At 46.3% G+C, this 25,948-nt stretch overlaps 1 long non-coding RNA gene across 1 annotated transcript; it reads left to right on the top strand.

Moving 5' to 3' along the window:
• The first annotated feature begins 269 nt into the window (after positions 1 to 269).
• Positions 270 to 2,030, top strand: LOC129627306 (uncharacterized). The gene is made up of 3 exons (XR_008702539.1): positions 270 to 646; positions 870 to 1,000; positions 1,739 to 2,030. It is a non-coding gene; the product is annotated as an uncharacterized LOC129627306 (long non-coding RNA).
• Positions 2,031 to 25,948: the final 23,918 nt, after the last annotated feature.

Consider the following 25,948-nt stretch of genomic DNA (forward strand, 5'->3'; position numbering starts at 1 on the left):
CTAATTGGGAAAGACTCTACATGATACCCGCTGGTGTGTAGGAATTTCACTCCCAGGGATAAGTGGCTCAGGGAACTCTGGGACTCTACTCCTTCAGATTTTCCCGTAATGAGAATTCAGAATAGTTGTAGTGCGCTCGCTCATTGGGAGCAGGCATGCCTCAGAGTTGTAACCCAGGGCAGCTAAAGCTGCTTTATCTCTAAACACCTTCAGGTGGGCTCTTCATACAAGCAGCCTCTCTCTCTCACTCTTTCTCTCTCTCTCTCTCACACACAGTCTCAGACATTTCACACACAACCTACATTCTCACGTGCCCCCAGACACATACAGCCTTGAACACATTCTGGCTGATGACACGCTTGCTGCCTATGTGCAAAAACACACACCAGCTCATGTAACACTCACACATCCACACATTCACATGCACTCATACTTTCCCTGTCTGTCTCTCTCACACACATACACTCAGTCTCTCTCTCACCTGCACGACATGCTTCTGGCAGAGCACCCGCAGCTGTACTAACCTGCCCGCCTTTGTTCCCAGGCCTGGCCTCAGCAGCATTTTCCCAGGCCCAGGCTTCCTTCAGCTGCTGCCTCCCCGTTTCCCTCTGAGCCTGGTCACTGGGCCCTGATTCAATGCCTGTGTGTATGTGGGCCTGGGGGCTGCCCACCGAACATTGGTTGAGATGAAAGGCGGGAGCCTGGGGCTGGCCCCTCCCAGCCGTGTCCCCCCCACCCCCCGACACTGTGGCCCCCTTCTGGTTTCTTCTTGTTGTGGAGAAGTGTGCTGTGGCGGGCCAGGCTTTGGGAAACGCCTGGCTTGGGTCCAGCCCCAGTTCCCGGCGCTCAGGTGAGCCGCTCTATTGCAGGTACGTGTCAGGAGTCGTGCAGCGTCACAACCCCTGCTGGATGTGAACACGCTGTCCCGACAGCGTTGTTACCGGTTGTAAGATGCCTCTCCTACTGACTCCTCATTCCTGCTGGCAACCTTTACTTCCAAGTGAGTCAGCTTTGTGTCCTTGTTGTTCCAAAAATTTTTTAAAAACCAAAGAGGCGCCAAGATACTATGCAGCTTACCCTCACAAGAAAGCACCTTTATGCTGCTTCTAATAAATGAATGCCCGAGGAGAAAATGCTTTTCAAACCTTTGTTTTTATGTGTAAGAAATTCAAGAGCGAGTGGACGTTGTGAATGACAGTGTAAGCTACCAGTGTTCTCAGAGGGTGTTGCCACAAAGAGCCGTTCTGAAGACCCTGAAACAATGCCCCCTCTCCCCCAATTCTGCTGACTTCTTCCTGGAGCTGTTTAATGGTGCCAGATAAGTACTAACTTTGATATGAAAAACTTGAAATACCAGAGTTCCTCAGGAGAGGGAAACTGTGGATACTGAATGTAAAATATCTCTTCTCACAATTTTGCTGTATGTGATCCCTGTAAATATCTTCCCAGAAATATCATTTCTTCAGCACCTACTATGTCCCAGGTATTACATATTTAGTATCTAACATGCTTCATCTTTCTTCTCCCTTCTAGCAATTGTAGAGGTGTTGTTCATGTTATAATCTATTTAATGTTTATCTCCAGGAGGCGAAGGGCCGTGTCTGTGCTGTTTGCTCTTGTATCACCATATCTTGCATTATGTCTGGCTCATGATTAAATACTCATTGAATAAATGAATGAATGAGGTATGGTCCTTGCAGCAAAGCAGCAAATGAGGCACTATTATCTCATTTTACAGATAAGGAAATGGATGCTTAGAAAACTGAAATGGGGACTTCCTTGGTGGTACAGCGAATAGAAATCTGCTTGCTAATGCAGGGGACACAGATTCGATCCCTGGTCCGGGAAGATCCCACATCCCTTGCAGCAACAAGAGCCTGTGTGCCCCAACTACTGAGCCTGCGCTCTAGAGCCTGCGCTCTGCAACAAGAGAAGCCACGGCAATGAGAAGCCCGAGCATGGCAACGAGGAGTAGCCTCAGCTCACTGCAACTAGGGAAAGCCTCAGTGCAGCAGTGAAGACCCAGTGCAACTAACAATAAATAAATAAATTAAAAAAAAAGAAAACTGAAATGCTTTCCAAGGAGATACTCCTCTGCGGTGCTGGGAACCAAACCCAAATCCATTGATTCCAAACACATTTGCTCTCGTGGCTGTGACAGCGACTATTAAGACTATCCGATGGAGTGCCTCCCCTGTGTTGCCTCGTGTGGGTTGTACAGACCGGACGGTTCTTGTTGAGTGAACATTGGGCTGAGTTTTGCTCCTTCAGCCGGGCCCTAGGCTCCCTGGTAGGTAGTTTCTTTTCCTTTTAGCTTCTCACTCATTTATGTCATCCTGATTTACTCATCCTTGCCTTGGTCTCATCAGTCCTTTTCTTTTGCTCTGAGCGGAGGGCTCACTTCAAGACAACTCCATCTGGTCTTCCTGGGTCCTTCTGCATTCTAGTTCCTTCCTCTGCTCCAGGAGCCTCAGCTGAGAAGCAGCCAAGGATGAACACCACCAGGGCTGTTTCATATCATTCACAGTCACTCTGTGAATGACTGTGAATTTGGGATGCTAGGTGTTCTCATCCTACTTGGACTCAGTCTGAATCTGCCTCTAGTGACCACTCCCACCAGAAACCCCTTGTGCCCCTGATTCCTTCCTCAGCCCATCTCCTTTGCAGCCTCTTCTGCCGTGATCCAGGGCTCTCATTTCACCCTCAGGAGTCTCCCTGGGCACCTCAGCTGCTGCCTGGTGGTTTGACCTCATCTTTATCCAGAGCCTCTCGATGTTAGTGGGCAGGAGGCTGGGCTGAGGGAGCCTGATGATGACCCAGACTCCTGATTCTGCCCGGGGAAGGTGCTGCATTCTGATGACTCAGTGCAGGCCATCCCCCGGGTCTCACACCACAGGATGGGGTACTGTGTCATAGGCTGATATCCCCCAATACCGAGCGCTTCCAAGCTCCAGACTGGAACGGCCAACTGCCCACCATGGAAGCGGCTTCTGTTCCTTTCACTGCAGCCATCACCGGGCATGCCGCCCAGAACTCCCTTCGGGGAAGGCCTTTCTGCTCCAGTGGCAGGGAATGCTATCTGCCTCCAGCTGTCGGCTGTCAGCCCCTTCCAGGATGGCCTCAGCTGGAGAGAACCTCCTTGTCCAAGTTCATGTAGCTTCTTGAGGCGGCCTCGTCCAATCACTGATTAGAGCGGGAATATAAAGGCTCAGCCTTCTGGCCTTATTTGGAACAGCTCTGAAAGGCCATCCACGTTCTGGGACTCCCAGAGCGGTGAGCCGATGTGCCCTTTATCTCTTGCTGTATCACAAACCACCGCAGAATGGAATATGGCTTCAAACAACGACATTCACTTTGCTGATGCATCTGGGCCAGGTTCCAGGTAGGGGAGTGGACAAAGAGGTCATTCGTCTCTGCCCTACTCGGTGTCTCCTGGTCTGACTTGGAGTTGGGCCTGGACACATTGCAAAGTTCACTGCCTCACACACGTGTCTGGCATGTGGACTGTGCACACTCACACTGCTGGGGGCCAGAACCCCTGGCTTCCTGGGCATCTCGTTCTCCGTATGATCTCTCCACGTGCCCTCTCGGGTACAAGGCACCAGGGGAGCCAGGCTTCTTACTTGGTGATTCCCAAAGTACATACCCAAGAGAAGAAGTCAGGAAGAAGCCATATTGCCTTTTATGACCTAGCCTCCAAAGCCATGTAGCATCACTCTGATTGAACAGTTACAGGAGTCCACCCAGGTTCAAGACTGTGGAGTGTGGACCCCACCTCTCCACAGAGGAGCATCAGGGTCACACTGTAAGAAGAACATGTAGACTGGGGTGCAAGCCGGTGCAGCCATCTTGGGAGAGTATAACCTGCCATGGCCACAGGCGTGTCCATAGGTGGGCCCTGCATCTCCATCTTTCCCTCTGCCTGTTGCTGTCTTCTTCCCCTCCCGTCTGTGACGTAGCCATCAAAAGCACACCTGCAAAACTATCCTGCTCACTAAACTGTCTCAGAGCCTGCTTCTCAGGAACTCAACCTGTAAGACTAGTCCCCCAAAGCCAACATGTTCAAGGTGTCATCTTCCTGACCCCTCTGCTTTATGCCTGACCTCAGTGGATGGCACCTCCACGCCCTCAGGCACTCTCCACATTCTGTCTCTCCTGGACATCTTTCATACATGTCTGTTCATCTTTCATACATGTCCCTCCTTTCCCAGGCCACCCTCAACCAGCCGCCCCCATCAGCACAGAATCCTTTGACCCGTCCTCCATACTCTCTGCAGCCTCAACTCCACGTGTTGCCAGAATGCTCATATTTGATGAGCTCCTTCTCCATTGCCCATATCATAAAGCTAGACTTCTTAAGTTGACCTGCAGCATCCTTTGTAACTAGACTTTGCCTTCCTTTGAAGTCCGCATTTTTTAATTTCTTTTTTTAAAAGTAATTTTTATTAATTTATTGGTTGTGTTGGGTCTTCATGGCTGAGTGGGTTTTTCTATAGTTTCAGGGAGCAGAGGTTGCTCTCTACTTCTGGTGCCTGTGCTTTTTGTTGCCGTGGCTTCTCTGGTTGTGGAGCCTGGGCTCTAGCACACAGGCTCAAAAGCTGTGGTTACAGGGGCTTTAGCTGCTCCACAGCATATGGGAATCTTCCTGGACTAGGGATCGAACCCGTGTCTCCTGCATTAGCAGGCAGATTCTGAGCCACCAGGGAAGTCCTGAAGTCCAGATTTCTTAACCCTGCCCATCACACCTCTTCTGAGTTTCTTTTAGCTCTGTTATGAGCACGGTAAAATTTCTCTGCCCTTTCTGGGATATTCTTTCTGGGTGGGCAGCACCCTCCTTCTACTACACCTCCAGACCTCCCTACATTCTTATTCTTGGGTTTGGGCTTAAGTTTCATTTCTTCTAGCAAGTCCTGCCTGACCCCTGGACTGAGTGAGGGGCCCTGACCTAAGTTCCTGAAGTGCCCCTCCCACCCTAGCACAGTCACGCCTCATGGAAACCTTGTGTGTGACCACCTTCCCTGAAGTATAGATGTTCCACCGGGTCCGTGACCACATCATCTTGTCACCAGTGTAGCCAAGACATGGCCCAGCACATGGGGTGGGACTGGAACACTGCCGTGTGCATAGAACAGGTCGTGCACTGATCAGCTCCAAGGGGCTCCGCCTGCATAAGCTACACTGTGGACACAGGTCTAGCAGCTAGGACTCAGAACTTCCACTGCTGCAGCCAGGGTCCGAATCCTGGTCAGGAAAGGTATGACTTTGGGGGAGCTTCCCTGGTGGCTCAGATGGTAAAGAATCTGCCTGCAATGAAGGAGACATGGGTTGGATCCCTGGGTTGGGAAGATCCCCTGGAGGAGGGCATGGCAACCAACTCCAGTATTCTTGCCTGGAGAATCCCCATGGACAGAGGAGACTGGCTATAGTCCATGGGGTTGCAAAAAGTCAGACACGACTGAGCAACTAAGTACAGAATTATGGAGTGCCCACCAAAACATACATGTGGCTCAGCTGAAAGCTTTAATTGTATGATCCAGTGAGTAGATATATTATACTATCTTTGGTCCTCACCACTAATCAGTGAATTTATATTTGGCAAAAGGAAAATAATCTGATTTTGTGGGGTTTTTTTTTTTCCTCAAATGCCAAAGAATGCAATATTTGCAACTAGAATAAAAAATGCAAAAACCTAATGTAACAGTTCTCAATCCTGGATGCCCAGTAAAAATCACCTAAGGAGCTCTGGAAAAATACCGATGCCTGGGCCTCACCAGTTTTCTTAAAAAGAATCTCTGGGTTGAGTCCCAGCAATGGGATGTTTTTACTTTGCCCCAGCTGTCTTTCAGGTGCAGCCAAGGTTGAGAGTCTCTGGCCTAAGGAGCATCCAAGCACATCCGAGGAGCTTAAGAAACCCACCTGGCAATCATTAACCTCACTCTTTTAACACCTCGTTCAGGAGCCATGGGGCTAAGCACCTATGATGAAAACTTGTTGGGCTGAATGTCTGTCTTTGCTAGACCTTTCTGGACCTCAGATGCAGAGTTGAGTTTGTCAGATCCATCAGTTCAAGCACATTGCTTTCGTTGGCCCAGGCAAGGCCCTCTTGTCTAAGCATCTCCCCACCGCCACAACTGCTGCTGCTGCTGCTGCTAAGTCCCTTCAGTCGTGTCTGACTCTGCGAGACCCCGTAGACGGCAGCCCACCAGGCTCCTCTGTCCCTGGGATTCTCCAGGCAAGAATACTGGAGTGGGTTGCCATTTCCTTCTCCAATGCATGCATGCATGCTAAGTCGCTTCAGTCGTGTCCGACTCTGCACGACCCCATAGACGGCAGCCCACCAGGCTCCTCTGTCCCTGGGATTCTCCAGGCAAGAATACTGGAATGGGTCCCCCACTACAGACAACCATCCTAATACACTGGATATATATACAATATTTGCATGTGTTTATGTACATTTTTGTAAAAATGTGTTTCACTGGTTTTTACACCATACTTTTGTTTTATATATATATATATGTATTGTGCTCTTCACTCATTCTGACTGTTAATTTTTTCACTCCATCCATGTTGCTTTGGATCTTCTCTGTAGCTCAGATAGTGAAGAATCTGCCTGCAATGCAAGAGACCCGGGTTCGATCCCTGGATCGGGAAGATCTTCTGGAGAAGGGAATGGCGATCCACTCCAGTGTTCTTGCCTGGAGAATCCCACCGACAGAGGAGGAGCCTGGTGGGCCACAGTCCACGGGGTCGCAAAGAGTCAGACACAATTGAGCAACTAACATTTCCACTACTACCATATTGCTTTGGGTACATCCTGTCTGGTGTTCCTAACTCCTGCAGAGGCTGCCAGTCTGTGCTTCCACCACATTTTTCCCATCCACACCCCCAGTGATATTCACCCACATTGCTCCCAGCTCCCCAGCACCCCCACACTGCAGGATCCATCCTTGTGAATGTCTCCTTGTGTGGCCTGTGTGAGAGTTTATCTGAGATAAGCATCCCCCTCTGATCTATTAGCTGTATCCTTCAGGTCTTATTGTCTGACTCTTTTTGACCCCATGGACTGTAGCCCGAGAGGCTCCTCTGTCCATGAGATTTACGAGGCAAGAATACTGGAGTTGGTTGCCATTTCCTTCTCCAGGGAAACTTCCTGACCCAGAGATGGAACCCACATCTTCAGCTTGGCAGACAGATTATCACTGAACCACCAGGGAAGCCCCTCATGTCTCATTGCTCATGTGTTTTTACATGATAGGTACTTTCACACCAATACGCACCAAAAAGAAAAATCCAAGTGATTCGTAATACATTGACTTTAATAATGTTGCCCAAATCATATGTGTAAGTGGCTATAAGTAAACAATCTAGTATACCCCTAATGCCTCTGAAAGAGTTAGGAATCTTGGGATTTCAGTGTCATTTAATCCCTATACTGTATCAGGTTGAGGTGTTGTTTTTTTTTTTTCCTTTGCCATTACATGAGGCTTACAAGATCTTAGTTCCTTGGTCCGGGATTGAACCCAGGCCCTCAGCAGTGAAAGGGTGAATCCTAACCACCGGACTGCCAGGGAATTCCTTATCAGGTTAAATTTTAACAGGAGAAGAGGTCTCTAGCAGGGACCATTAGATCACCCTGAATGAAATCTCAGTGAATATATAAGTCTTGGTTTGTTCCAAAATGCCTTTGGGTATGACTTTCAATTCTGTTGATCATAGCTGAACCTCTTATGAGTTCAAAAGAAGCAAACACTAAATCTGGTTCAAGAAACCAGGCTGTATGCGTTAAGCCTAACCTCTGTTGACAAAACCAGGCAGAATCAGATGTCCTGGTTTGGTAAAGAATGAAATTTTGCTGAAACTCTGCTTTTTATAATCAGCATTGTAAGCTGAATGGAATGTTTAGAGAAAACTTCAATATTTAATTGGAAAATATTCTGAGTGGTAGCAGATCACGGAAAACCCTTTGTACAATAGCTATGTTGTGTGATGCACTGATATCCATGAGATTTCCAAGCTAAATTTTGTGTTTTAAAGCAGTTGTTACTTTAGCGGAAATCTTGAGGTTAAACCTAACACTTGCGATAGTTTTCCTGCTTGATCAGAAGTCTCCTTATTTACTGAGCATTTGCTGTCCAGCTAGTAGAGAGCAGTGCTTCATATTGCAGGCTCCTTACTAGTTCTGTCACTTCAGGCGGGTGATCATCCTCTCTGTGCTTCTATTTCCTCATCTGAAAAGCTGGGGTGGTGTTTGAACCTGCCTTTGGTGGCTGTGTGAGAATTAAGTGGGATGACACCCATAAAGTACCTTGCATATTGGAAGTCCTACAATGTAATAAGCCCTGGAGATACTCAGCAAGTGTCCTTGTGATGGTTTACTGGGACATCCTGGTCAGAACTGGGATATGTCAAGTCCAAGTAGTATCTTGAGATTCACTTACTCTATGGAACCCGTCTGGCTAGTCCCGTGGCACATGCTCTTCTGCTGACTCTGCGTCCCCAGGCAACACAACTTCCCCAAACTTCCTTCACTTACCCATTGCTTTAATGTGTCTTTCTTCTGTCTACCCAATTAGATAAAAAATTGGAGGGAACTGATGGTCTCTTCTATATCCTTTATCTCAGAAAGTCCTTGGCAAGTTCAGGGATACACAACAGACTGGTAGGAATGTTTTTTTCTGCTTGAAATTATAAAATCTCTTTGAAATTTTGCTAACCTAAGAATTTTACTTTCTTAGTGTGTTCTATAAACGTATTAATGAAAACCCGGGCAGGGTAACATTTCCTTCCCCAGAGAAGTTAGACTAGCGTTTCTCTGTAACTGGCTTTAGCCAATTAACTCCATGATATGGTTCATTTCTCTCCAAAGGTCCCATTGAGGTCACCATTGATTTGCCTTGGACACAGATGGGTCTTTGGTCCTATTACTTTTTCCATGGAGGGACTTCCTGTTAAAGTAATTGAATTGCACAAACCCTTATGGGTGTGTGTGAGAGAGTATGTGTGGCTATGTGTTTATTAAAAAAAAAACACACAAAACACTTCTCTTTGACACTGGCCAGTATCACACACCATCACAGGTTATTAACATTCATTATTATGAAACATTATTGCTTTTTCCAAGTGGGAAGTTGGATGCATTTCAATCGCTTCATTCAGCCACTAACTGATTCACCTAGTTTGTTGACATTTAAGTTTGGACGTATAGCTTCCATAAACAGGAGCAATACCTTCCATAAACAGGAGCAATACCTTCCACTTGGGGATGTGGCCCGCACGTTCCTCTCTCTTAAAGCACGAACTGATTTTTGCAGATCCTCATCGTTTTTCCTGTAAAGAGTGTTTCCCCTTTTGTTGATAACTAATGAAAAGCTACTGTACAGCACAGGGAACTCTATCAGTACTCTGTGGTGACCTGAATTGGAAGGAAATCCAAAAAAGAGGGGATCCATGTGTATATATAGCTGATTCACTTTGCTGTACATTAGAAACTAACACAGCATTGTAAAGCAAATGAATTCCCAATAAAAATAGACTGTTTCCCCTTCTGACATGATTTTTTTGGTGGGGGGATGTGCTAGGTCTTAGCTGTAGCCTGCAGAATCTTTAGTTACGGTGTATGCAATCTAGTTCCCTGACCAAGGATCAAACCTGGGACCCTTGCCCTGGGAGCTGGGAGTCTCAGTCACTGGACCACCAGAGAAGTCCCGTGATTTTTTTCTTTAGCTAGCCAATGGGTGCTACTGATGACTTGGTGGATTCTAGTTCTATATTCATATACTCAAGGAATTTTTATAAACACCATCACCACCCTCCCTTTTTACTTTCAATATTAAGTTTTATTTTATTTCACTGTTTTGTACTTTAGCTTGTCTTGGAAAGGACTTAGGATGGCTAGTTGAAGAAAAATGTTCTTTTCTCTCACATCTAACTGCATTCTGTAAGTTTCTAATTTATAATCTTATCCATGGCTCAGGGTCTTGACTGCTCACCTCCCCTGAGCAGAACCAGAGGTCAGGCAGGCGATGGCTGTGGGACAAAGAGGCAGGAGGGAAGGAGCTGGAGCAACTGGGCGTGGCTCCTTTTGCACTCAGAAGCTCATCCGCTTCTGTTCATACTTACTTTTAACCAAACTGTGCTCAGCCGCTTTAGTTTGTCCGACTCTTTGCCACCCTATGGACTGTAACCTGCCAAGCTCCTTTGTTCATGGGATTTTCCTGGCAAGAATACTGGGGTAGGTTGCCATGCCCTGATCTTCCTGACCCAAGGATCAAACCCACATCTCCTACACTGCAGGCAGGTTCTTTTCTGACTGAGCCACTGGGGAAGCCCCTTCTAACAAAAGTCCTTGGCCAAATACTGTTGACTCTCCTTCTCTCCAAGGGTAGGAGGTCACAGCAGTTGATGTCCTCCTGTCTTTCATGACTTTTAACTCAGATATTCAATCCTGATGCCCTCTCAGGAGTACCTGGGTGAGACCTAGGAAGCCTTTGCTTCATATTCCTTCGGTGTCCTTTCCACACTGGTTAAAACTCCCCCACCCCAGCTCCCTCTGCTCTCTCTCTAACCATCACCTGTCTGGGGCTGTTTTGTTTTCTTTGCACCAAGTTTAGTGTCTCTCCTCTGAGGTCAGGAGCTCTGGGGGTTTCTGGAGGCTGTTTGCATTCCTGCACCCTCTCTGCACTGCCCACCCAGGGCTCTTCCACTGTCACTGTCCCCAGGGCTGTCTCTTCCCTGAGGCCACTCCAGGCCACCCCCAACATTTCTGCATTTGGAGACCTCCCCTTCAGACCTCATTCTTTCATAAAACCTGCTTACTGCTCAGGGTCTAGGCAGAAAGCAAAAATGTGCATCTGCATTCAAACTTCTTTTTCAACCATCATAAAGACATTTTTCAGCGTATGGCCCTAAAGGAGTCTTTTAAACACGTCTGAGGGTAAAAATGGTTCCATCTCAAACAGCAGCTGCTCCCAGAGGGCTGCACAGCTGCCTCTGAGAGGTCACAGGTTTGCTTGAATTTGAATTTGAGGGGAGCTGGCGCCTCTTGATTCCCTTCATTACTGACTCAGAACCTCATTAACTAAACTATTTGACCCCTGACTTGGTTAATTGTGGAGTGAACAGAGTATTCCTGGGGCAGCTTCTTGTAGAAGCTAAACTCGTAGGCCTGGATTAAAACAGATTCTGCCTCTCTCCTAGCTCGGTGACCACAGGTGAGTTATTTCACGCCTTGAAACCTCGGTCTCTCCATCTGTTGAGTAGATGTGGTTCTAGTGTGCTCTAGGGCGGTCGTGCAGATTAAACGAGAAAACACACACACATACTGAACAGCGTGTTGAACAGGCTGCCATGGGGACTGATATGGAAGGCGTGCCTGTCATCGCGATGCTTAGGGCCTGGGAGGGGGCTACAGACAGGCTGCGGTAGCGTAGTCATTGCTGTAGAAGTGGGTGTTTAAGCAGGTCCCTGAAGGCTGAGGAGGGCTGGGCAGGGAGCGTGTTCCAGGCAGAGGGAACAGCAGGTGTGCAGTGTGCCCTGGAGCACCGAGGGGGCGAGGCCAGGAGCGGGGCTGGAGAGAGAAATCAAAGGCCTCCGTGAACCATTCTTGGCAGACCAGTTAGGAGGCTGCTCCATTAATCCAAATGCAAAGTGCGAGTGCTCTAAAGGGGAGACAAAGCAATGAGGATGTGAAGCGGTCAATGGATTTAAGCGAGATTTAGGAGGTAGAGTTGACAGGATTTGGTGACTCATTGGACATCCTGGGTTTAGTCAGCAAGGATTCAACCACTGTTTGTTGAGGACACCATCCGTTCCTTGCAGAAGCTTGACTGATGCAGTTTCTTATCAACGTCTAGGGCAAATGTCCAGCAAGCCTCTCTCGATGGGTCCATCCTTATCCATCCCCAGGGCCCAGGTTACTTTTGCTGGGGGCGGGCCGTGGGGAGTGTGTTTGGGGTGGCCCTGGGCTATTCCTGTTTCAGAAAAGCCAGGACTTTGAAGAGAGCTGTCAACACTTGAGGATTTGGGAGTTAATTAGCTGATGAGTGGATTCTCTCTGTCTTTAGACTCTTCTTTCTTTGAAAGCCTGCGTTGTAATCAGTGACCTAAAGAAATGGTTGGAGAGAGACAGTTACCAACAGCGTAACTACTGCCATGCAGTCATTTGACTGAGCTGAGCCAGTGGAGGGGGAGTGTGGTGGAAAAGACCCCCGAGCAATAATCCAAAAGTACCCTCTCCTTCACAGTGCCTGTTCGAATCTTTTTTTTCCCCCTTGAGCTTCTTGGGTGTGCAGACTTTTATCACATTTGTAAGTTTCAGCTATTTTTTTTCCTTGAATATTTTTCTCTGGTACTTTCTTCTCATAATCACATTGTGTCTGTTGATGTTCTCTTTAAAATATTTATTTGGGTGCATTGGGTCTTAGTTGCAGCAGGCAGGACCTTCATTGCATCATGCGGGATCCTTCACTGTGGCCCATGAACTCTCTAGTTGCAGCGTGGGGCCTCAGTAGTTGTGGTACATGGACCTGGTTGCTCCGCGACATGTGAAATCTTCCCAAACAAGGGATTGAACCACATCCCCTGCACTGTAAGGTGGACTGTTAAACACTGGACCACCTGAGAAGCCCCCTACCTGTTCTAATCTTGCTGTGGATTCTTTGATGCTAAAATCTGTTTTAAACCCCTGAATCTTTACCAACAAATGGCAAATGGAGGCAGTTAGAAGTATGAGGAATGGCAGGGGAAGGAGCCTAGAATTTAATGTGAACAGAGAGGCCTTCCCCGGTGGCTCAGTGGTAAAGAATCTGCCTGCAATGAAGAAGACACAGGATCGATCCCTGGGTTGGGAAGATCCCCTGGAGAAGGCAATGGCACCCCACTCCAGTACTCTTGCCTGGAAAATCCCATGGACCGAGGAACTTGGGAGGCTACAGTCCATGGGGTCGCAAAGAGTCAGACACAACTTAGTGACTAAACAACAACAAAACAAAGAATAGGCAACAGTGGCAGTGGCACCCCACTCCAGTGCTCCTGCCTGGAAAACCCCATGGACGGAGGAGCCCGGTGGGCTGCAGTCCATGGGGTCGCCAAGAGTCGGACACGACTGAGCGGCTTCCCTTCCACTTTTCACTTTCATGCATTGGAGAACGAAATGGCAACCCACTCCAGTGTTCTTGCCTGGAGAATCCCAGGGACAGGGGAGCCTGGTGGGCTGCTGTCTATGGGGTCTCACAGAGTCGGACACGACTGAAGCGACTTAGCAGCAGCATGCTGTGTGAAGAACCAGAACCACTTCCCCCACAGGGTTGGAGAAAATGAATGAAGAACCCTGAGTTATTCTGAAGTTACTTTTAATCATCAGAATACCATTCTGAAACTGGGTCATGTGAGTCACTATTTTAATAAGCTTTTTTAAAAATCAACAATAGCAACCAAAATAGTTGATGTTAAATGTATGTGTGCTGAAGCCCCACAGCAGGCCAGGAACTTTATTTCACTTATTCTACAAATGGTGCCTCGAGGAAAATAGGACAAGTGTTCCCATTTTGCAGATAAGAAAGTTGAGGTTCGGAAAGCCAATGCAACTTTCTCCACAGCCAATGCGCAGTGGAGTGAACCAAGGGAAGAGCATGAAATTTAGGATGTGTGCGTTGAATAGATGCTGATAGCTATGAACAATTTATTGTTTGTCAAAGATTTTGTGTTTGATAATGAGAAAATAATGCTAATCAGGTATGTTGTGTAAATACCATTTGATATCTGTTTTAAAGTAACCACACTGTGATCTCCATGTTCCCAGAAGGCTTCATGAGAGGAAGCGCCTGTTTATCCAGTTTGGCCTCTGAAGGCCTCTCCAGGACATCCAGCCCCTCGGTGGGGGGGTTATGGCCCCCCACGGCATAGGCCAGCCCTCGTGAGTTAATGGCATCCCAGAGAACAAGCCAGGCAGGCTTCTGGTTGAGTTTCTTCTCCGTGAGCCCAGGCCCTCTAAACTTTGCTCTCCCTAGAGTGAATAGCCCATGAGAAGGATGCTCAGCAGGCCTGCAGACTGCCTGACTCCAGCGTCCCACAGCCCCGAGGAAGTTTCCCTCCTGGAGCCCGGCCCCAGCAGTTTGGCTCTGGTGGACAAGTCTGAGCTGGATGAACGAGCAGGAAGTGCCAGTTCCTGCTCTCCAAGCGGTGATCCTGAGCTCTTTGTAGAATAACCTGTCCATCCCAGGAGGAGAAACCCCTCCCCCAGCAAACTGGCCTGACAGCACCACCCATCTCAGAAACCTGCTCCAGAGCTCAGGTTCTTGGCCTGGAGTTTTGAAATTCCTTCACTGGAGCAGCCTTTGGGAGCATCTTCCAATGTCACTGCTCTGGCAACGATTTAGGGAGCCCACAGTGTTCCCCAACTCCCAAGGAGCCTGACTCCTTGCAGGATATATATGGCAACTCACACCCGTTCCCTGGGGGCTCTTGATCTGTAAAATGCAGTGGTTGGATTCAGTGAGCCTGTAGCTTGGATTCTGTATTCCTCATCAGTAGAATAAAAAAGGATAGTCTATGCTACCCAGACACAGAAAATAATCGCATATCCCAATAAAAATGACTGAACTCACTGGATGAGATACAGAAGGGGACCTGAGGTTAAGATGGATTCTCTGTGTTCTATTCAGATGTCTCCAGAAGAGGAGCCCAGGGTTTTTCCACACTTGAGGGAAATCTTTAGACCTGGGCAGATAATCAAAAGGGGCCCTCGGCTCAGCCAGGGTCCCTCCAGCAGTGCTCAGCGCCCCATTCAGCCCTAGATATCAAGGGTGAAGAAGCGTCAGCATTCCTCTTACATGATCCCCCTACTTTGAGTGGCAGCGATGAAAGGAAAGAAAACAGAAATGGTGCTGGAATAGGCCTTCCGGTCTGTGTAGTTCCCCTTGCTTCTCTTTGCTAGGGGGTGGGGAAAGAGGGGCGATGCTGAGGCCCACACAGGTCACATGACTTGCTCGTGGTCTTACCTGTAAGTAGCTTTGAGGCTGAGCCCACCGGCCCTGGTCAGTGCCAGAGAGGAGAGTAAGGGGATCTGCCAACTGTGAGTCACCTCCGATTCTATCCACTCAAGGGAACTCTCCATCGGTCAGGGTGGACAGCTTGCAATTTCCACGAGTGATTTAGGACTTCTGGATTTCATTTCAGAAGCCCTAGCTACCCTAGCCTTATGCCTTCCAGGGTCATCTTGAGTGACCGCAGTGTACTAGTCCAGAAACCCCGAGCTGTGTGATCAGTTTTACCATCCACAGTGAGGGAGAAAAAAAGAACCTGTGTGCCCGTTAAAAAGTCATCATTCACATTTACATCAGCCCTGGTTGAAATCATCAGGGGAACTTGGGAACGACAGAAAGGTCAAAGGTTGGCAGGGTTAGGGTTTCGTGGGAACATGCGCATGTTTGGACCAGACCCAAGTGCCTGGTTGACCTGTTTGACAGGTAACAATTAGAGAGTGGGAGCTTGCCTCGCTGGAATGCGGCTGCAGAGGCCGGTCGGAGGATCTGGTTTACCTGCTCAGCAGGTGGGGCCCGCTGAGTCCGACAGGCATGTGCACGCACAGCATTCCAACGGATCGCTTTTCTTTTAAAGACGCAGTGATGGCTGCAGGGCACAAAAGGGTTGGGTTGAGCCCTGGCTGGAAGCCGTTAGCTATTTGCAAGGTAAAGAAGCAAAATAAACAGTTCCCTCTAGACAGCTCAAGAAAGAAACTGCAAAGGCATTCAGAACTTCTTCTTCTTCTTCTTTTTTTTTTTTTTTAATGTCTAAACCGAATATGTGCTTCTTGTCTCCAGACTTGAGAAACCCCCGACTGGTACAAAATACCAAAGATAATAGAATGAAGAGTTATGCCCCCTGTCCCGACCTTTTCTTTTGAAAGAGATCTTAATATCATAAAAGATGGGCTCCTAGAAGGGTGGTGTCTGGCTTAAGGCAGTCTAGAAATGCTTGCTGGTTTTCTTTATACGGCTGCGGAGGACACTCAGGAGCACAAAGTTCCGGGGTTTTTTTTTCCTTCATAAATTGTACACAGTCTGTATATTTTTTGAAAGTTAAAAGTTTCAATACATATAATTAAAGAAGGTAATCTGGTGTTTAGAATAATAGGAGATTAGAATAATATCATGTACATAATATACAGTATAATGGAGCATCTACCTGGGCAGAGACCCACATACATAAAGTGACTGCTTTTTGACTCAAAGGGATTTGGGGTAGATCACTTCAACTTCCTGTATCATATTCATCATTGATGAGAAGGGGGGAAACCAGGCCCAGGGAGATTGGGACCTGAAAATTGTGATGCTATAGGGAGCATTGCTCAAACAAACTCAAAACTCTTTGAAAATTTCCAGTTTAAAAAAATTTACCAAGTTAGTTTTGTTGTTGTTGTTGTTGTTGTTGTTCTTTTTTGGCTGTGCCATATGGTTTGTGGAATCTTAGTTCCCCAACTAGGGATCGAACCTAGGCCTCCAGCAGTGGAAGTGTGGAGTTCTAATCATTGGACTGCCAAGGAATTCCCAAGGTTTTTTTGTTTTGTTTCAGACAGCAAATAATCTACCTGCAATCCAGGAGACCTGGGTTCGATCCCTGGGTTGGGAAGATCCTCTGAAGAAGGGAATAACAATCCACTATTCTTGCCTGGAGAATTCCACGGACAGAGGAGCCTGGCAGGTTACAGTCCATGGGTCACAAAGAGTCAGACACAACTGAGCGACTAACACTTTCTGAGCAACTAACACTTTCACACTTTTGTTTTGTTTTGCTTTTACCAAGTTAGTTTTCTAAAAAATAAAATCTCTCTCTCCTTTTCTCTCTTCAGTGCAGAAATTATTCAAGTCCCTCCAAATGAAAGATAGGTGTCTCCCACTGCTCTCTGTGTTCTCAGTGCTCTGACGTCCCAAGGCAGAGCCCAGGATACCGTCACTGCGGCCCTGGAGTGTGGTGAGAGAGGCAGGCAAGACCTGGGCAGCTGGTGATTACCCTGCAAGCGCCTTGCCAGTTCAAAGAGTTAATTATAGGGAAGCTGGAGATCTTAAAATTCAATTGCCAGGAACAAACAAGCAAACAAAAGCTCAGGTGTCTCATTGTTGACTATTGGTGGTGGTAAGACAGCTGCTAATATGGCAATTTAACTCTTTGGGTATTTATGTAAATGTGAAGGTTATTGTGTACAGATCTTTTATCAGAATTAATCAAAGGTAAGTTATAATAATAATGAAAAGTCAGAACAACAACAGTTATTGAGCTCTTGCTATATGCTCTGTGCTGTACTCGACTGGCTGCATTTTCTCGTTTCATCTCCACAACCATCCTGAGACAGCAAGTGTCATGCTCTCCTTTTTATGGTCAAGGAGATGAAGGCACGGAGAGGTTCCAGAACTTGCCTCGTGCCATGTGAGGATCTGAACCCAGGTGCTTCACTCATTCATTCCCAGTTCTGAACTCCCACTCAGAGACAGGCACAGTGCCAGGGGTTCACTAGACCAAGAGGAACTCTTAGGGTTGGTCCTTCATGGACAAATTGGACTAAACAGAATCTGATGACAGATGGTCCCTGACCTTTGATGGCTCAGTGTTTGATTTTTTTACTTCATGATGGTGCAAAAGCAATACTTACTCAGTAGAAACCACACTTTGAATTTTGATCTTTCCTTGGGCTTGTGGTGTGTGCTGTGGTCCTCCCTGGTGAAGTCAGGCAGTGACCTTGAAACCTGGTTCCTGGTCAGCCACACGATCCATGAGGGTCAACGGCCGATATGCTGACAACCATCTTGTCCCCAGACAGTCATTGTTTCTCATTTTTAGTACAATGTTAAGTGAATTATATAAGATATTCAATATTTATTGTGAAATAGACTTTATGTTAGATGGTTTTGCTCAACTGTAGACTCATGTAAGTGTTCTGAGCACATTTTAAGGGAGGTGAGAATGAGCTGTGATGTCCCTTAGGTTAATGTGTTAAATACATTTTCGACATACGTAATTTTAAACTTACAATGGATTTATTGGGATGTAACCCATCATAAGCCAAGGAAGATCTGATTGTTTCTGACTCCAATACCAGTTTTCTTAACTATCAGACAGCCTCTTCAAGGTTCACATACTTTGAAGTCTGTCATTGTCTCTGATGCCACTGAGTACTATGCCAGAGACCATGACCTTCACCTCTGCCTTGCCCCAGCCAGGCTGAGACACTCTCAGTACAAGAGTCTTGGTGTTGCAAAGGACGATGGCCATATACTTATGTATATTCCAGGCCTGCATTGTCTCATTTGCCTAATTAGCATGGGAGCAGCAAATTCAAGTTCAAAAGCCCTGTAAGCAGAGCTTACCATGGGTGTGAGAAGCTGCTCCGATTACTAAGTATCTTATCAATAACAAATATTTGTGTGTTGGTTTTCACCCCTTGATAACTGCACTGATCTTCACAGATTCAGACATAACGACTGCTTCCTTCAGATCCCGAAAAAAAAAAAAAAGCAAAATTAGCTTGTACTTTATCTACTCGAAGGGAAGTCCCTCAAAGCAGTCTCCTTCCCCTGCAGCACTACACTTACCTGCAAGGTCATTCTTATTTCCCAAGTGATAATACTTCCTTCTGATGGCGTGTACAAATCCCAAACTCTGTGCTCTTCGACCAGGCCACTCCTCGTGTGCCTTTGAGCAAACTCTAAAGGACAGATACGACTTCTTTGGCGGTGACCCACTTCAGTGGCCATGGAAAGACTGAATGGCCACTTACTTGGGGTAGAGAAATAATAGTGACACGTGGCAGTGGTGATAGCTGTACTGAGGGCCTACTATGGGCCAGAAACCATGCCACACGTTCTACACGCGTTCTCTCCTCTAATAATCACAGTGGCCGTGTGTGTGTGTGTGTGTGCTCAATTGCTTTAGTCATGTCTGACTCTTTGTGACCCCATGGACTGTGGCCTACCAGGTTCCTCTGTCCATGGAATTCACGGGATTTTCCCAGGCCATTTACCTGTAAGTACATTTTATGATAACAGGTAACAGTGAAGAAGCCTGTTCACAAAGCATCAATGAAGCTGAAAAATGGCAATGCTAAGGTGCAGAACTAGACTCATCAGGTGCTAGAGCCTGACTCAGGCAGGAGGTGGAAGCAAATTTCCACTTAGTCTTTAAGGTTTTCTGATTCCAAGATGCTCTTTTCTACTCTGCTTTAAACAAAGCATATCAGGAATGTCACCTGGGCTCCTCTGATCACTGTGCTTTAAATTGGAAAAGAAACAATCTGAAGCAGGTTTTAAAAAGAAAAACCAGAGGACTTCCCTGGTGGTCCAGTGGCTAAGATTCTGGGTTCCTGTTGCAGGGGGCCTGGGTTTGATCCCTGATTAGGGAACTAGATCCCACATGCCGCAATTAAGACCCGGCACAACCAAATAAATAAATATGAACAACAACAAAGAACAAGCAGGGTGGAAAAGACACTCAAGCCATGTCATGTGAAGAAAAGTTTAAGGAACCAGGAACACTTATAACCAGGAGTGAATAGAACTAGGGACTGGGGAGGGAGAGTATGCTAATTGCTTTCAAATAATCGGAGGGCTGTCAAAATACGCTAGTGCTGTGTAGCTCCAAGTTGGAAGACCAGGACCAATAAGAAGACCTTGGAAAGAAACAGATTTTGATCCATATAAAGATGGGTTTGTTATCCCTTTAACTGGAAAGCAGGGGAAGGACAGTTGAAATGCCAGTCCCATCACTGCGGTAAGCATTTGCTATTTTTGCTTTCCAGAGTCCTTTCCTCTTTATTCAGAAAGCAATGGCCTGATTTTCTTTGGGGAGATAACATTTCCCCATTGCAAACTGTCTTGGTGGGATGATCCTTCAAGTTGTTCTATTCACCCCTCTGCCAGGATTTGAATGTGTGATCCAAGTTGGCCCAGTCAGATTCTTTTTCCCAGGATGCTCTATCTTGAGTAGTCACATGAGGGTGGTAAGATGACTGGAGTGGACTCTTCCCTGAATAGTGCCCTGACCAGTGAAAATACAAGATGCATTCTTGTGTATTAAACATCCCCTGAAAGCTCAATTTCCACACCATTTTCATCCAGTCTCTAAAGAGAATCTCCAAGGGTTATACCTCCAATCTAAATTCCTTACAATGCAGTTTGCCCTTGAAGGACAGAGGTATTATCCTCCCTGGTCCTGTTCTTCAACATCCTCTCAATTTCTTGGGCTTCCTCTGTCTCCCCAGTAAATTCTATTTTTAAGTTAATAGAAATGTTTTCCTATTGTGAACAAAATATCCTAACTGACACAGCCATAAACTAGATCCATGGCTATGGTTGTGGGAAACAATTTGACCCCTCTGAGCCCCAGTTCCTTCATTTGAAAGTAATCCCAGGAGGTTTTAGAGTATAACATGAGAGAGCATTTGTGAAGAGAAATACACTAGTAGGTGTGCAATCAATGGTAGCTATGGAAATGATTTGATTATAATTTCCTGTCTCTGGAAGTATTCAAGTATGGGCTCGAAAACCACAGTCCAGGGATTTACAGGGATGATTCAACCATGGAGAGAGTGGTTGGATATGATGCCCTCATTTCTTTCCCACATTGAGAGTTTATGATTCTATATGAGAGAGATTTAAGGATGTGCAGATCCATCAGCTGAGCACCAAAGAATTGATGCTTTTGAACTGTGGTGTTGGAGAAGACTCTTGAGAGTCCCTTGGACTACAAGGAGATCCAACTAGTCCATCCATCCTAAAGGAAATCAGTCCTGAATATTCATTGGAAGGACTGAGGCGGAAGCTGAAACTCCAGTATATTGGGCACCTGATATTGAAGAACCAACTCGTTGGAAAAGACCCTGATGCTGGGGAAGATTGAAGGCAGGAGGAGAAGGGGACGACAGAGAATGAGATGGTTGGTGGCATCACCAATGTGATGGACATGAGTTTGAGTAGGATCTGGGAGTTGATGATAGACAGGGAAGCCTGGCATGCTGCAGTCCATGGGGTCACAAGGAGTTGGACACAGTTGAGTGGCTGAACTGAACTGAACTGAGATCCTTTAAGGCAAAATGGCAGAGGCAAGAGTTGTGGTGTGAGAGCTGAACACGGATGGGTTCCATTCCCTGGGCTGGTGTCCAAGTCAACACTGACCTAGAGTCACTAATCAACCTGCCCTTGAAAAGAGCTCTGGCGGTCACCCAGGTTAGTGTCCATCAAGGCTAATTCACTCAGTGCTTCCACCATGGTTTTGCCATTATCAGAAAAAGAGACTCATTCAAGTTGTTCCAGAAATAATGGGATTTATTGAAAGGACATGTATGCATGGGAGTCTTGGAAGAATCAAAAAAACAAGCATCAGGAAAGGCAGGTATCAAGGCAGCTCTGTGATATGCTTTTTTTACATTTTCAACTCTTGTTCTCACAGCAAAGTCTTGCTCTCTATATCACCTCCTTTATCTTCTTCCTTGCCAGCTGGCTATTTCTCGTTATTTTTCTACACATGGCCCTAGATGGCCATTGCAGTCTCCAAATATGCATGACTTTTCAGGTTCAACAACCATAATTAAACTTCCTTCTGGACATCTTTACCTAAATCCTCAGAGAAGAATTTGACTGACTTAGCCATTGAGCCAGGCTATGTCATGAGCCACCATTGGCCCATCCCTGAGATCTGGGTCCTAACCAGGTATAAACAGCTAGCTGAGTGTGGGGACAGGCTTACCTGGTTTATTGCCTACTCAGCAGGTGATGGAGACTGGTCAGGAAACTAGCAAAATTTGGTAGGAGACATTTTACCTGTGATGATACAAAAATATAAGATATATCCTTATAGATTAAACATCTCCTTCAAAGTATGTTTTCTCACCATTTTCTTCCAGTCCTTAAAGAGAATATCCAAGGGTTGTACATCAGGCTTCCCTGGTTGCTTAGATGGTAAAGAATCTGCCTGCAATGCAGGAGCCCCAGGTTCAATCCCTGGATCTGGAAGATCCCCTGGGGAAGGAAATGGCAACCCACTCCAGTATTCCTGCCTGGGAAATCCCATGGACCAAGGAGCATGGTGGGCCACAGTCCATGCGGTCACAAAGAGTCAGACACTCTTTGTGTCTGACTGGACGACTAACACGCACACAAACAAGGGTTGTATTTCCAACCCAAATAATTTAGGTTGTGGATTTCCCTTGAAGAGCTCCTGTGAGAACATGGAAATTTCCCTTCTGAATGTTGACTTGAAACATCTGGGTCTTCCGATGTGTTGTATAGAATTCCTGAAAGCATAAAGCATTAGTCGCTTCAGTCATGTCCGACTCCATGTGACCCCATGGACTGTAGCCTGCCAGGCTCCTCTGTGCATGGAATTCTCCAAGCAAGAATACTGGAGTGGGTAGCCATTTCCTTCTCCAAGGGATCTTCCTGACCCAAGGATCGAACTCAGGTCTCCTGTATTGCAGGCAGGCTCTTTACCATCTGAACCACCAGGGAAGCACTTGTATTCAGTTTGAAAACTTATAAATTCTTAGCCACTATATTCTCCAAGCCAGGCTTCAGCAATATGTGAACCGTGAACTTCCTGATGTTCAAGCTGGTTTTAGAAAAGGCAGAAGAACCAGAGATCAAATTGCCAACATCCGCTGGATCATGGAAAAAGCAAGAGAGTTCCAGAAAAACATCGATTTCTGCTTTATTGACTATGCCAAAGCCTTTGACTGTGTGGATCACAATAAACTGTGGGAAATTCTTCAAGAGATGGGAATACCAGACCACCTGATCTGCCTCTTGAGAAATTTTTATGCAGGTCAGGAAGCAACAGTTAGAACTGGACATGGAACAACAGACTGGTTCCAAATAGGAAAAGGAGTAGGTCAAGGCTGTATATTGTCACCCTGCTTATTTAACTTCTATGCAGAGTACATCATGAGAAACACTGGACTGGAAGAAACACAAGCTGGAATCAAGATTGATGGGAGAAATATCAATAACCTCAGACATGCAGATGACACCACCCTTATGGCAGAAAGTGAACAGGAACTCAAAAGCCTCTTGATGAAAGTGAAAGTGGAGAGTGAAAAAGTTGGCTTAAAGCTCAACATTCAGAAAACGAAGATCATGGCATCCGGTCCCATCACTTCATGGGAAATAGATGGGGAAACAGTGGAAACAGTGTCAGACTTTATTTTTGGGGGCTCCAAAATCACTGCAGATGGTGATTGCAGCCATGAGATTAAAAGACGCTTACTCCTTGGAAGGAAAGTTATGACCAACCTAGATAGCGTATTCAAAAGCAGAGACGTTACTTTGCCAACAAAGGGTCCGTCTAGTCAAGGCTATGGTTTTTCCTGTGGTCATGCATGGATGTGAGAGTTGGACTGTGAAGAAGGCTGAGTGCCGAAGAATTGATGCTTTTGAACTGTGGTGTTGGAGAAGACTCTTGAGAGTCCCTTGGACTGCAAGGAGATCCAACCAGTCCATTCTAAAGGAGATCTGCCCTGGGATTTCTTTGGAAGGAATGATGCTAAAGCTGAAACTCCAGTACTTTGGCCACCTCATGCAAAGAGTTGACTCATTGGGAAAGACTCTGATGCTGGGAGGGACTGGGGGCAGGAGACGAAGGGGATGACAGAGGATGAGATGGCTGGATGGCATCACCGACTTGATGGGCGTGAGTCTGAGTGAACTCTGGGAGTTGGTGATGGACAGGGAGGCCTGGCGTGCTGCGATTCATGGGGTCGCAAAGAGTCGGACACGACTGAGCGACTGATCTGATCTGATATTCTCATGACCTCTGACTAAACGGAGGTTCAGGAGAAAGAAGGAGAATGTGTTTCGAAGACCAGGAAAATGTCTTAAGCCATATTTAACACATGGGAGGGTGGAATATTCTAGAAAGGTCTTGGAAATAATGTTTCTGGGAAGTTTTGAAAGCCAACCTGGGGATTTCCCCATGATTTGTTGTAATCTTGCATCCATAAACATGCCAGTGAGACCCAACCCCAGGACTGAACTAGAATCTTCCTAGTTTGAGTAGTGTCTCCAAGAAAACATTAGCACAAATCTCTCTTCCGGAGGAGGAGGTTTAATGGCTTACCCAAGAGCCTCCAGGGACTGCATTATGCAGAAGATTCTGGGCCCAGAGTTTCAGGCCCACACACTTCACATCTGAGAATTAATGACTGATCCTTCTCCGAAGGAGAGTTAAGCCTCTGCTGGTCGATTACAAATGTTCCAGATACAGATCTCTGAGGTGAGAACCTTGTGAATAATAGAAACAACCACAGAAAAACTCAACAGAAAGCCTTACCTTAATTCATTACTCAACTTTGTGAATTTTCAGGATTTAATGAGGCATTTTAAATAAAGAAAGGAATTACTTCAAGGTTAAGGAGATCTGGGGCCAGCTTAAATTGAGCGATGAGAAACCTAAGTTGCTCTTTCAGGATATTATTCACCCTATGAAAACAAAATGTATTTGTTCGTAGTAAACATGTCAGAGCAGCAGCTATAGAGGACAAGTGTAGACTGGTTGCTGTCCAATCTGCCAATTTGCAGATGAAAGATGGGGATCTGATAAGTGACAGCTTACCATGAGAACATTTGCATCGAGATCTTTTCTGGTTCATTATTTCATCCCCAACTATATGAGTGTATCAATAAAAGGTCAAGACAACTGCTGTTCTCAGAGCATATTTATACTTATCTAAAGCAGGGGAGCTCTGTTTGATGGCAATCATCATGACCCACCAAACATAAATGAGCCATCCTAGTACTTGCTTGTGGGCTTCCTTCCTTGCATTGGCTTAGATGGTAAAGAATTTGCCTGCAATGCAGGAGACAGAGGTTTAATCCCTGGGTTGAGAAGACCCCCTTGAGAAGGAACAGAGGAGTCTGGTGGGCTACAGTCCATGGGGTGGCAAAGAGTCAGACACGACTGAGCAACTAACACTTCACTTCAGTACTTGCTTGTAAGGATAGGGATTTTTCAGTTCAGTTGCTCAGTCTTGTCCGACTCTTTGTGACCCCATGAAAAGCAGCACGCCAGGCCTCCCTGTTCATCACCAACTCCCAGAGTTCAATCAAACTCATGTCCATTGAGTCAGTGATGCCATCCAACCATCTCATCCTCTGTCATCCCCTTCTCCTCCCACCTTCAATCTTTCCCAGCATCAGAGTCTTTTCAAATGAATCAATTCTTCGCATCAGGTGACCAAAGTATTGGAGTTTCAGCTTCAGCATCAGTCCTTCCAATGAATATTCAGGACTGATTTCCTGTAGGATGGACTGGTTGGATTTTCTTGCAGTCCAGGGGACTCTCAAGAGTCTTCTTTGACACCACAGTTCAAAAGCATCAGTTCTTCGGGGCTCAGCTTTCTTTATAGCTCAACTCTCACATCCACACATGACTACTGGAAAAACCACAGCCTTGACTAGATGGACCTTTGTTGGCAAAGTAATGTCTCTGCTTTTGAATATGCTATCTAGGTTGGTCATAACTTTCCTTCCAAGGAGCAAGAGTCTTTTAATTTCATGGCTGCAGTCACCATCTGCAGTGATTTTGGAGCCCCCCAAAATAAAGTCTGCCACTGTTTCCCCATCTATTTCCCATGAGGTGATGGGACCAGATGCTATGGTCTTAGTTTTCTGAATGTTGAGCATTAAGCCAAATTTTTCACTCTCCACTTGCACTTTCATCAAGAGACTCTTTAGTTCTTCTTCACTTTTCTGCCACATTTTCTTCTGTGTGGTGCCATCTGCATATCTGAGGTTATTGATATTTCTCCCAGCAATCTTGATTCCAGCTTGTGCTTCTTCCAGCCCAGCGTTTCTCATGATGTACTCTGCATAGAAGTTAAATAAGCAGGGGGACAATATACAGCCTCGACACACTCCTTTTCCTATTTGGAACCAGTCTGTTGTTCCCTGTCCAGTTCTAACTGTTGCTT

This window comes from Bubalus kerabau, chromosome 14 (assembly GCF_029407905.1).
Source record: "Bubalus kerabau isolate K-KA32 ecotype Philippines breed swamp buffalo chromosome 14, PCC_UOA_SB_1v2, whole genome shotgun sequence".
In the NCBI taxonomy this organism is placed as follows: domain Eukaryota; kingdom Metazoa; phylum Chordata; class Mammalia; order Artiodactyla; family Bovidae; genus Bubalus; species Bubalus kerabau.